We start from the raw sequence: 12,024 nt of genomic DNA on the forward strand, positions 1-12,024 counted from the left end.
AGGCTGAGTCCCATGCCACAGTGTATAAAACTAAAATCTGGTCTGGGGTATCTCTGTAGACTGGCATTGTTGGTGTTGTGAGTGAGCGGTTGAGTGTAAGGTAATAACTGGATGTTGGTTATAGGATTAAGTGAATGAAATGTGCTTGTGTGTGTGTGTGTGTGTGTGTGTGTGTGTGTGTGTGTGTGTGTGTGTGTGTACGAGCGCGTATGTGTGTCAGTGATGGTGTGAATGCCTGTGTGAGCTTAGTGACTGTGTGTTGGAGCACGTCAGTGAGTATATCTACTAGGTAGCTTACATGTGAGTGATGTGTTATGGCTAGGACCGCGTTGGTGTTCAAGTGTCAATAACAAGTGTACATGGGGAGGGGTTGTGGTACGTGCTTCATAGACTGAATGATCAGGAGACTACAGATGTGAAAGTGTGTGTGTGTTTGGTCATGTTAACAATGCTATAAGAGAGTACACATGCTCACACGTGTGTATGTATGTATGTATGTATATATATATATATATATATATATATATATATATATAAAAAACGTGAAAGGGTGTGATCCATAGCTCCCAACCTCTTAGCAGAAAAGATCTGGACAAAGCCAAAAATAATGGGGGATAAAGCCTCAAAAATACAGACAATTTTTAAATATTGCTGTTATAAATTTAGATAGTTGCTAGAATAAAAAAGGTCTTGTATTACTATGCATTTTCTGAAGGAAATGAAGTCTGAAACTCAAATGCCTGTCATTATTTAGTGAATTCGATCCTCGTTCATTTGCCACAAAAATCATAAAAACTACAAATTTTATGAGGAACAGACCAAAAATATGAGCCAAAAATCTGGACAGTTGAGAGGTATGACTGTGATCAGGAGAATGTTCTTGAGACACAGAGAAAGAGAGAGAAAGTGTGTGTGTGTGTGTGTGTGTGTGTGTGTGTGTGTGTGTGTGTGTGTGTGTGTGTGTGTGTGTGTGTGTGTGTATTTGTGACACCAGACGTGTTTGGCTGAGGGTACATGAAAGGTGTGAGAGGTGGCAGTTGTGCAAGACGTGCATAAACGACTATGTGCCCTGAATGGCATTTAACCCAAAGTAAGAATAATCTTGGGGTTGGTTATAAACATTTTGGGAGGGGTGAGGGGCTTGCCTTCATATTAGAAATCTGTATAGTGCATATCAATGTGCTTTGGGTTGTGTGGGTGTGTTTGTACAGTTGAGATTTACTTATTTGTGTGACTGTAATAAGCTATCTTCATGTGTAGATTAGTCGAGAAGTGTGCTATTCTAACATGTTTTTCAAATAATTGGTCCATAACTAGCCAACTCTTAACATTTAGAACCTAATCATATATTAGTGTTAAAGACAGACTGCACTGAATATTGCATCCCTCACCTTAAGCTTAATTAAACAATTTTCCATGTGCTAAACTAAGGATACCATATGACACATCACACAAACACAAACATACACACACTATCATTTGAAACAGATACGTGCATACATAATATATAAACACATCAATGTAATGGAAATTATACAGTTTAAATTTACAATGATAACAGCTACACAACACAATCCTTGCTATCAAAGCATGTAAAAGTCATTCCATTTGGAAGGATTTGAAATCCGTCTACAAAACTGTTACTTTTTAGTTACTAGTAAATGAACATGATGATGATGATGAAACTACAGTAGGTTCAAAAAGTCACACTGGGGAAAATTCATCAATGTTTCAGCACTGCCTATTCTTGCAGATAATGTATTTGCTGGTACAGTGTCATTATTACCAGCATTAATGTGAGATGCAAGCTTGTTGTTTGAGCTTCCACCATATCTTAAAAAGAGCAATTTCTCACAGACAGTTTCAGAGATGAGAGTATTCCAGCACTGCATAGGTGCCTTTTATTACATGTAAACCTTAGACCATCCATAGTTTCAATGATACAGGACTTTAGTATATAAGCTCAATTAAAAAGTCAGCTGTTTCCTGTTCCAAGTGTTAATCAGCCAGACTTTAAATTCTCACAATTTCTTCAGGCCCAGTAAGAGCAGTATTTTGGCCGATCAGTCATAGCAAATTTTTCTTCTGTAGAGTTTTACTTCTGCAAGGCTGCTTGAGCATTTGGCATTTTCTCTGGGTTACGTACAATACCTGAGACAGGTACCCTTGTTATTATCCTCTGTACAATACCTGAGACATGCACCCTTGTCATTATCCCCTGTACAATACCTGAGACAGGTACCCTTGTTATTATCCTCTGTACAATACCTGAGACAGGTACTCTTGTCATTATCCTCTGTGCAACACCTGAGAGTGGTACCCATGTCATTATTCTCTATGCAACACCTAAGAGAGGTAGGTACCCATGTCATTATCCTCTGTACAATATCTGAGACAGGTACCCTTGTCATGTACAATACCTGAGACAGGTACCCTTGTCATTATCCTCTGTATAATACCTGAAACAGGTACCTTTGTCATTAACCTCTGTACAATACCTGAGGCAGGTACCCTTGTCATTATCCTCTGTACAACACCTGAGACAAGTACCCTTGTCATTAACCTCTACATAATACCTGAGACAGGTACCCTTGTCATTATCCTCTGTGAAACACCTGAGACAAGTACCTTGTCATTAACCTCTGTACAATACCTGAGACAGGTACCCTTGTCATTATCCTCTGTACAAAACCTGAGACAGGTACATTGTCATTATCCTTTGTGCAACACCTGAGACAAGTACCCTTGTCATTAACCTCTGCACAATACCTGACACAGGTACCCTTGTATCCTCTGTACAATACCTGAGACAGGTACATTTTTCATGGGTTAGTACAGATTTCTTGCATTGGCCAGGAATCGAACCCGGGCCAACTGCTTGGAAGGCAGCTATGCTCACCACTATACCACCAATGCTACAAAAAAAATAGAAAGGGGAGTGGTGGGACTCGAACCGGGAATGCCTCCTCTTTGTGCGAAGGCTCTGCCACTATGCTATTGCTATTGTCATTATCCTCTGTGCAACACCTGAGACAAGTACCCTTGTCACTAACATCTGTACAATACCTGAGACAGGTACCCTTGTCATTATCCTCTGTGCAACACCTGAGACAAGTACCCTTGTCATTAACCTCTGTACAATACCTGAGACAGGTACCCTTGTCATTATCCTCTGTGCAGCACCTGAGACAGGTACCATTGTCATTATCTCCTGTACAACACCTGAGACAAGTACGCTTGTCATTAACCACTGTACAATACCTGAGACAGGTACATTGTCATTATCCTCTGTGCAACACCTGAGACAAGTACCCCTGTCATTACCCTGTGTGCGATACCTGAGACAGGTATATTGTCATCCTCTATGCAATACCTGAGACAAGTAGCCTTGTCATTAACCTCTGTACAATACCTGAGACAGGTACATTGTCATTATCCTCTGTGCAACACCTGAGACAAGTACCCTTGTCATTAACCTCTGTACAATACCTGAGACAGGTACATTGTCATTATCCTCTGTCCAGCAACTGAGCCAAGTACCCTTGTCATTTACCTCTGTACAATACCTGAGACAGGTACCTTTGTCATTAACCTCTGTACAATACCTGAGACAGGTACCATTGTAATTATCCCCTGTACAACACCTGAGACAAGTACCCTTGTCATTAACCTCTATACAATACCCGAGACAGGTTCCCTTGTCATTATCCTCTGTACAATACCTGAGACAGGTACATTGTGTCATTATCCCCTGTACAATACCTGAGACAGGTACATTGTCATTATCCTCTGTGCAACACCTGAGACAAGTCCCCTTGTCATTAACCTCTGTAAAATACCTGAGACAGGTATCCTTGTCATTATCCTCTGTGCAGCACCTGAGCCAAGTACCCTTGTCATTTACCCTGTACAATACCTCAGACAGGTACCCTTGTCATTAACCTTTGTGCAATACCTGAGACAGGTACCATTGTAATTATCCCCTATACAACACCTGAGACAAGAACCCTTGTCATTAACCTCTGTACAATACCTGAGACAGGTACCCTTGTCATTATCCTCTGTGCAACACCTGAGACAAGTACCTTTGTCATTAACCTCTGTACAATACCAGAGGTAGGTACCCTTGTCATTATCCTCTGTACAATACCTGAGACAGGTACATTGTCATTATCCTCTGTACAATACCTGAGACGGGCACATTGTCATTATCCTCTGTGCAACACCTGAGGCAAGTACCCATGTCATTAACCTCTGTACAATATCTGAGACAGATGCCCTTGTCATTATCCTCTGTACAATACCTGAGACAGGTGCCCTTGTCATTAACCTCTGTACAATACCTGAGACAAGTACCCTTGTCATTAACCTCTGTACAATACCTGAGACAGGTACCCTTGTCATTATCCTCTCTACAACACCTGAGACAAGTACCCTTGTCATTAACCTCTGTACAATACCTGAGACAGGTACCCTTGTCATTATCCTCTGTGCAACACCTGAGACAAGTACCCTTGTCATGTACAATACCTGAGACAGGTACCCTTGTCATTATCCTCTGTATAATACCTCAAAAAGGTACCCTTGTCATTAATCTCTGTACAGTACCTGAGACAGGTACCCTGGTCATTATCCTCTGTACAACACCTGAGACAGGTACCCCTGTCACTATCCTCTGTGCAACACCTGAGACATGTACCCCTGTCATTAACCTCTGTACAATACCCGAGACAGGTACCCTTGTCATTATCCTCTGTACAATACCTGAGACAGGTACATTGTCATTATCCTCTGTGCAACACCTGAGACAAGTACCCATGTCATTAACCTCTGTATAATACCTGAAACAGGTACCTTTGTCATTAACCTCTGTGCAACACCTAAGACAAGTACCCTTGTCATGTACAATACCTGAGACAGGTACCCTTGTCATTATCCTCTGTATAATACCTCAAAAAGGTACCCTTGTCATTAATCTCTGTACAGTACCTGAGACAGGTACCCTTGTCATTATCCTCTGTACAACACCTGAGACAGGTACCCCTGTCACTATCCTCTGTGCAACACCTGAGACATGTACCCCTGTCATTAACCTCTGTACAATACCCGAGACAGGTACCCTTGTCATTATCCTCTGTACAATACCTGAGACAGGTACATTGTCATTATCCTCTGTGCAACACCTGAGACAAGTACCCATGTCATTAATCTCTGTACAACACCTGAGACAGGTGCCATTGTCATTATCCTCTGTACAATTCCTGAGACAGGTACATTGGCATTATCCCCTGTGCAACACCTGAGACAAGTTCCCTTGTCATTAACCTCTGTACAATACCTGAGACAGGTACCCCTTGTCATTAACCTCTGTACAATATCTGAGACAGGTACCCATGTAATTATCTTCTGTACAACCCCTGAAACAGATACATTGTCATTACTCCCTGTGCAACACCTGAGACAAGTACCCTTGTCATTAACCTCTGTACAATACGTCAGACATGTACCCCTTGTCATTAACCTCTATACAATACCTGAGACAGGTACCCATGTCATTATCATCTGTACAACACCTGAGACAGGTACCCTTGTCATTAACCTCGGTACAATACCTGAGACAGGTACATTGTCATTATCCTCTGTGCAACACCTGAGACAAGTACCCTTGTCATTAACCTCTGTACAATACCTGAAACAGGTGCCCTTGTCATTATTCTTTGTGAAACACCTGAGACAAGTAACCTTGTCATTAACATCTGTACAATACCTGAGACAGGTACCCCTTGTCATTAACCTCTGTACAATACCTGAGACAGGTACCCCTTGTCATTAACCTCTGTACAATACCTGAGACAGGTACCCCTTGTCATTAACATCTGTGCAATACCTGAGACAGGTTCCCTTGCCATTATCCTCCTTCCTAGAAACACCTTTTAAGTAAGCATCCTATTGGTTAAAGTGACTATTCTGTATTCAAGAAGGTCTCCCAAACAGTCTTAATTGAAGCCAGCATCAGATTTTTCTTAATGTTTCCTCTTCATAAGCATTACTCGGTCCACCTGTCCCTTTTTCTACGGACATTTTCTTTCTTTGGTGGAAAGGTGATGTGCTGTAAAACTCAATGTTGGGTAAATGTAAAAATGTTCAGCTAATAAACCGTGGACCATTATCAGAAATTGCATGAATACTTGGATTTCATCATTGTGATGACTCAAGATGCAGTAGTCTATGGAGATAATATAGTAGCTGTTTCTGGGCCAGAATAGGTCAGCTACTAGTTTATTCCATGGCCTAACATTAATGTCATGCGGTACCATAATGCCTTTGGTGTTGTTCCTATGACATGTTACAGATTTCACATTGTGATTTTATTAGTCATCACCTCACTGTGACAAGACATTCAGGTTCAAAATCTTCTATCACATGCTGTCTCTCTCTCTCTACGCTTAATACATCCAGTCTGTATCATATTCTTGACCATTCATAGTTCTAAGGTATGTTAAGCATGTAAGTAAAGTCATGAATGTTATCTTCGCATCAAGGAAACTAATAAGTAGTTTTAGCCACAAAAGATATAAAAAAAAAAGAAAGAAACATTTGAATTCAAGTTTTTATTGGAACTCGATGATCCTGCATCAGTGCATACAGCACCCTGTTTATGCATCATAGAACGTACTGCACAAATCTAAAAATGATTGCCTCCGGGAATGTATGACTCCTTAGCATACCTCTCAACCTCTTAGCACAAGAAATCTGGCCAAAGCCAAAAATAATCTGGGGGGGGGGGGAGCAAATGCCAACAAATAGGGTCAGATTTTAAATATTGTTGTTATAAACTTAGAAAGTTGCTAAAATAACAGCATTTGTATTAGCATACATTTTTCTGAAGGATATGAAGTCAGAAACTTAAATGCATGCCATTATTTAGTGACTTCAATCCTCACTGATGTGCCACAAAATCACAAATTTTATGAGGAACAGACCTAAAATATGAAGCAAAAATCTGGGGATTCTGCAAAATCAGTACAGTTGAGAGCTCTGCTCCTTAGCTATATCATCTGCGAGTCCATCAGACACTTAGTTCACAAACATGTGAATCACCATGACAGACTAATTTGTAGCTTTTAACCTTCTGCATTTGTAAGTGCACAATGTTATCATGCCCAGCTGTTCACAAGCAGATCTTCCTAATACATTTGGCTGTGGTACTGACAAAAACTGAAACAGTAAACAGTAATATTTGTTTTTATACACACATCTCAGCTCAGTCTGACCCAATGGGCTTCAGTTTGTGACCATATTAAGTCACTAATAACGCCTTTCACTCAGGCAGCAAACTGTTCAAACTTTGTTGAATGCACTTAAGATATAATGCTGAATTTTGCCCTGGCATTGATCTGAAATGTGCATAAATGTATAAATGGGAAGCTTTTCAGGCCAGTGATTTTTACACTGTCAACACTGCTTTTTTCTGTGATTAAAGTAGTAGTAGTACACACAGGCCAGGATTCATACACAAGTTGCCAAGTATGCAAAGTTGTGTGATTCACTGAGGTTGAGTTACACAGTACTGTAGCCTTACACTAACAGGCAGAGGTATTCAAAGTTGTGGCCTATATTAATGAGGCCTACAAGCAGCCGGATGTAGTTCTCACTTAGAACTTATACATAGCAGAGAAGACATATACCATAAACAGCAGGGCAGAAAATGTGTAAATGCACGCCACTAGGATATCTTGCTCACATATGCATGTCAATAGGGGATATCTAATCTGTACAGAGGATGTGGGGCAGTTTTAACCTGCAGAGATTATCACTCTGGAAAAGTAGCACTGCGTGTGTATGTGGGAGTGTGTGGCTATGGCTGTGTGGGCGTGTGTGGGTATAAGAGCTTTTGTGAATGATGATGTGTGGCTGGTATGAATGTGGAGACTATGGTCACAGTGTCTGCAGGTGTAGGTAGGTGTGTGTGTGTGTGTGTGTGTGTGTGTGTGTGTGTGTGTACATATGTATGTATATATAATATATATGCGCACAGACATCTATTATCAACTATATAGTTAATTGATTGGAAATCAACTGACACTTTTTGAGAGATTGTGGAACACATGGAACTAAGGGAATTTGCCCTTTTGCCACTGAAATGCGACCTCTGAGTTAGGATATATATGTAGGTATATATATATATATATATATATATATATATATATATATATATATATATATATATATACATACACATATATATTTACATGCATACATACATACAGATAGCTATACCCATATATATATATATATATATATATATATATATATATATATATATATATATATATATATATATATATATATTTATATATATATAATTAGCAAGGTGGTTGGGGGGTGCGGGGGTGCAAGACGTATATACATATATTTTTTTGGTGACATGTTGTGGTTCAAACTTTTAAATTCGACTGTGTGAGGGTTTTTTTTGTCACATTTTATGGTTCAAACTTTTAATTTAGATTATATGAGCTTCACTTTTATGGCATTACAATGAAATGCCATAAATACACACACACACACACACACACACACACACACACACACACACACACACACACACACACACAATGTCAAAAACTGCAATACCACAATTAGAAGATCAAAGCCGGGAATGCTAAGGACCACATAATTGAATACACAGGTTTGCCCCCCTTCTGCACCCATATTAGGTTAGTCAGACAACAGTTCAAGGTGGTGAATAATGATCATTAACTGTATCAGTCACCTGCAGAGTTTTCTTCTGTCTTTGTTTCTTCACATGCATGCTCGAGAGAAATGATTAGGGAGTCCCCAGTTCCTGCATTATTTGCTGAATGCCAGACACGGCTTCTTATAAACCTGATAGCCAAATCCTGAACAAAATGGTGGATAATGAGCTGAACACTTAACATTTTAACTGCATCAGACTCATGCATAGCACTGACCTTCTTCCCTGTTATACTATTTGAATGATTTCTTACCCTGTGCTTTGCTGTCACAGTATTACTCTGTATTGAGATTTTAGTTTCACTTTAACTGTTCCTTCTATTCTGTTAATAACTTTACTAATTTTAAATTATTGGCTTTAACTCTTGCTTTCTGGCAGTCTTTGCAGAATCCTGGTAGCCACCAGTGCACAAAATGGTGACACTCTAAAAGTTTCAGCACGTTTTATTTTGTTTACTAAATTCTTATATAACAGAGGTTTGTAGGCACATAGTTCTGGGAATCACATTACTATGCACATGTGCAAGTGTAGCAAATGTAGATGAATTCACACAGCCATGAATGAGAGACTACAAACTCACGCATTGGAGTTCACCCTACTATGTATGAGATCTGAAGCACTAAGCATATATCAGCATAGTCCATGACAGCAATGGTGAACCTTTTTGGGTTCAGTGTGTCAAAAATTCGGAAAATGTCTATCTTGACTCTGCTGGCGTGCCCCCCCCCCCCCCCCCAACAAAAGAGAAACAATTCTTTACATATTCATTTATTTAAAAAAATGCAGTCCAATCATGTGTGCTGCTGTGTATTATAAGAGTAAAAGAAAAATCAGTGACTTACAATACTGAAAACGATATGCACTCTGATAATTGGGCTTAAAATAATGCATCAAAAAATTACCCTACTTTCAATAGTAATTTTGAATTGAACTGAAAAAAATATGGACCACATTGCATTTGATTTGATTAACATCAATTAATGACTTTTTTGTTGCAGCGTTTTAATAAATAAGTGCAGGGTCACATATTTCTTGTATTTTGTTCATTCAGTTTCTTTGCTAACTTGGGTGTTGATGAACACTAGTGTGTCACCCAAAACGTTGTGGTGTGTCACCTTTGACACGCGTGTAATAGGTTCGCCATCACTGGTCCATGAGCTGCTTGCAGTCACATTGCAGTGGGTGTGGTTCAGACTCTTATGAGTCTCAGTTTCTCACTTTACTACAATGTGCACCATTCTGTGCTGGACTCTAGCAAGTACAGGACGTGTACCTCAGTGAGAGCTCAGGGCAGGACCACGAGGTGTTATGTAAAGGAAACTAAGGTGTTCTTGTTCTGTCACTGCTGCAGGTCAAAACAGATGTGTGGACAGACCTGGGAGACAATCTGACACTGGGATTACTCATTACCAACTGTTCAAAACATAGAAGCAAGGAAACCAGACATAGCAGTTCATGAAAAAAGACAAAAGTAGCATTGACTGATGAAACTGCTAAACCCACTGAATACATTGTCCTACTTACAGAGACACCAAGTCATAAAATACCAAAATTTGCAAGCAGAAACTAGAGCGATGTGGAAGTAAGATATACCTAGACAGTTCCAACAGTAGTAGAAGCAACAGGTCTAATAAAAAAGAATTTATAATCACACTTAGATATGCTAACAATACATGTAACCCCTTATGAATTACAGATGGAGGCAATTCTGGGCATATTTCGGTGTACAGAAGAGCACTCTTTGCTAACATCAAAGGTGAAATAATACTTATTTCACAAACTCTAAGGGATTCCTGACTTTGGAAAGGGGTCTTTTCCCATCATGGCATTAGAAATCCACAACACTTGGAGAAATTAAACCTGGGGATCCCAACAAGGGGTGACAGTGTCGTCACAGGTATGGTGATCTGCATCAACTTGCCCAGAAGGTAACAAAAGTTGATAAACTCAGCAATAGTTCTTCAGTAAGTATAACATCTTCTCTATTAATTCAAAATTAAGACATGTTCATAGGTTTATACTAGGCTAAAGACCATAGGAGTCTTTATAAGCCTAGCCATCTAACCAAAATGTATCCCGCAATTTACTGTGCCTTAGACCAAAGGTGCATTTCCGCTTTCCCTTCAACTGGTTCAGGTTGCACATAGATAGGGTAAGGAAGGGCTCTGCTTCAGATGGATGGGAAGGCTACTCCAGAGAACAGAGACTCCCTGAGATACATACCTGTCCCTCCAACATATCCTACTTAAGTCACAGGCAAAGTTTAAATCCTTAAATCTAGCAGTTCTGATGTTATTAATTTTGTGGATATGCATAAGATCCATCATAGGGTCATAGCTAATTACTAGGCTGACTGCCTTACTGGGCCATTCTAACACAAGCCTATTTTCCTCAAAAAGGAGAGAATCAAACACTGTACTGCATGCCTGTGAGTCAAACACCTACAGTGTTATACCAACCCCCAATCAGGGAGGAATCCACTGTACTACATGCCTGTGAGTCAAACACCTACAGTGTTATACCAACCCCCAATCAGGGAGGAATCCACTGTACTACATGCCTGTGAGACAAACACCTACAGTGTTATACCAACCCCCAATCAGGGAGGAATCCACTGTACTACATGCCTGTGAGACAAACACCTACAGTGTTATACCAACCCCCAATCAGGGAGGAATCCAATGATGCCTTTTACGCCAGGCATAAATCACCAGCTGTCAGCAGGCTGTACAAAACAGTGTATAGAGACAGAGCTTTGAGGCAATCTACATAGGACATTGTGTTTACACCCTGTATTCTTTTTGTGAGGAACCTCTATGGATGTTCCAGTTGTTGCATGTGCCTGGGAAGGTACATACTGACAGGGGATTTATACTTAACGATGGGTCTGATGAGTACAGTGACACAATAATTTCCCTGGAAAATGGCTTTTCTTACTACTTTAGACACATGTTTCGTTGAAAGCCAGGTTGCTTTCTACATTAGTTCCCAAATCTCTGACTACTGTGTCTACTTTTAGGGGTATTTTATCAATGTGGTAGTTTCCTTGGGTGGCTGACTTCCCATAAGGTACTGTTATGCATTTCTTGGCATTGAGTTTTAAGACATGGGTTTGGCACCAGTCATTTTTCTGTTAGACCTTCCTGTGAGACGTTATTATCTTGAGGGAGTTCTATGATTACGTCTAACTTGCAATCATCTGCAAACTTGGTAAGCCAGAGGGCCTTGACACTGGCCTTAACTTCCAAAACATAGAAGCCAAACAGGAG

At 40.0% G+C, this 12,024-nt stretch overlaps 1 protein-coding gene and 1 non-coding gene across 2 annotated transcripts in view; both read right to left on the reverse strand.

Annotated features, from left to right (window-relative positions):
• Positions 1-12,024, reverse strand: part of FOXO3 (forkhead box O3) — a 1,048,726-nt gene that overhangs the window by 42,461 nt on the left and 994,241 nt on the right. The gene's annotated exons all lie outside the window — the stretch shown is intronic.
• TRNAG-UCC lies at positions 2,845-2,916 on the reverse strand. Its single transcript has one exon. It is a non-coding gene; the product is annotated as a tRNA-Gly (tRNA).

This window comes from Protopterus annectens, chromosome 1.part0 (assembly GCF_019279795.1).
Source record: "Protopterus annectens isolate FY-2018-M chromosome 1.part0, PAN1.0, whole genome shotgun sequence".
Taxonomy (NCBI): Eukaryota; Metazoa; Chordata; order Ceratodontiformes; family Protopteridae; genus Protopterus; species Protopterus annectens.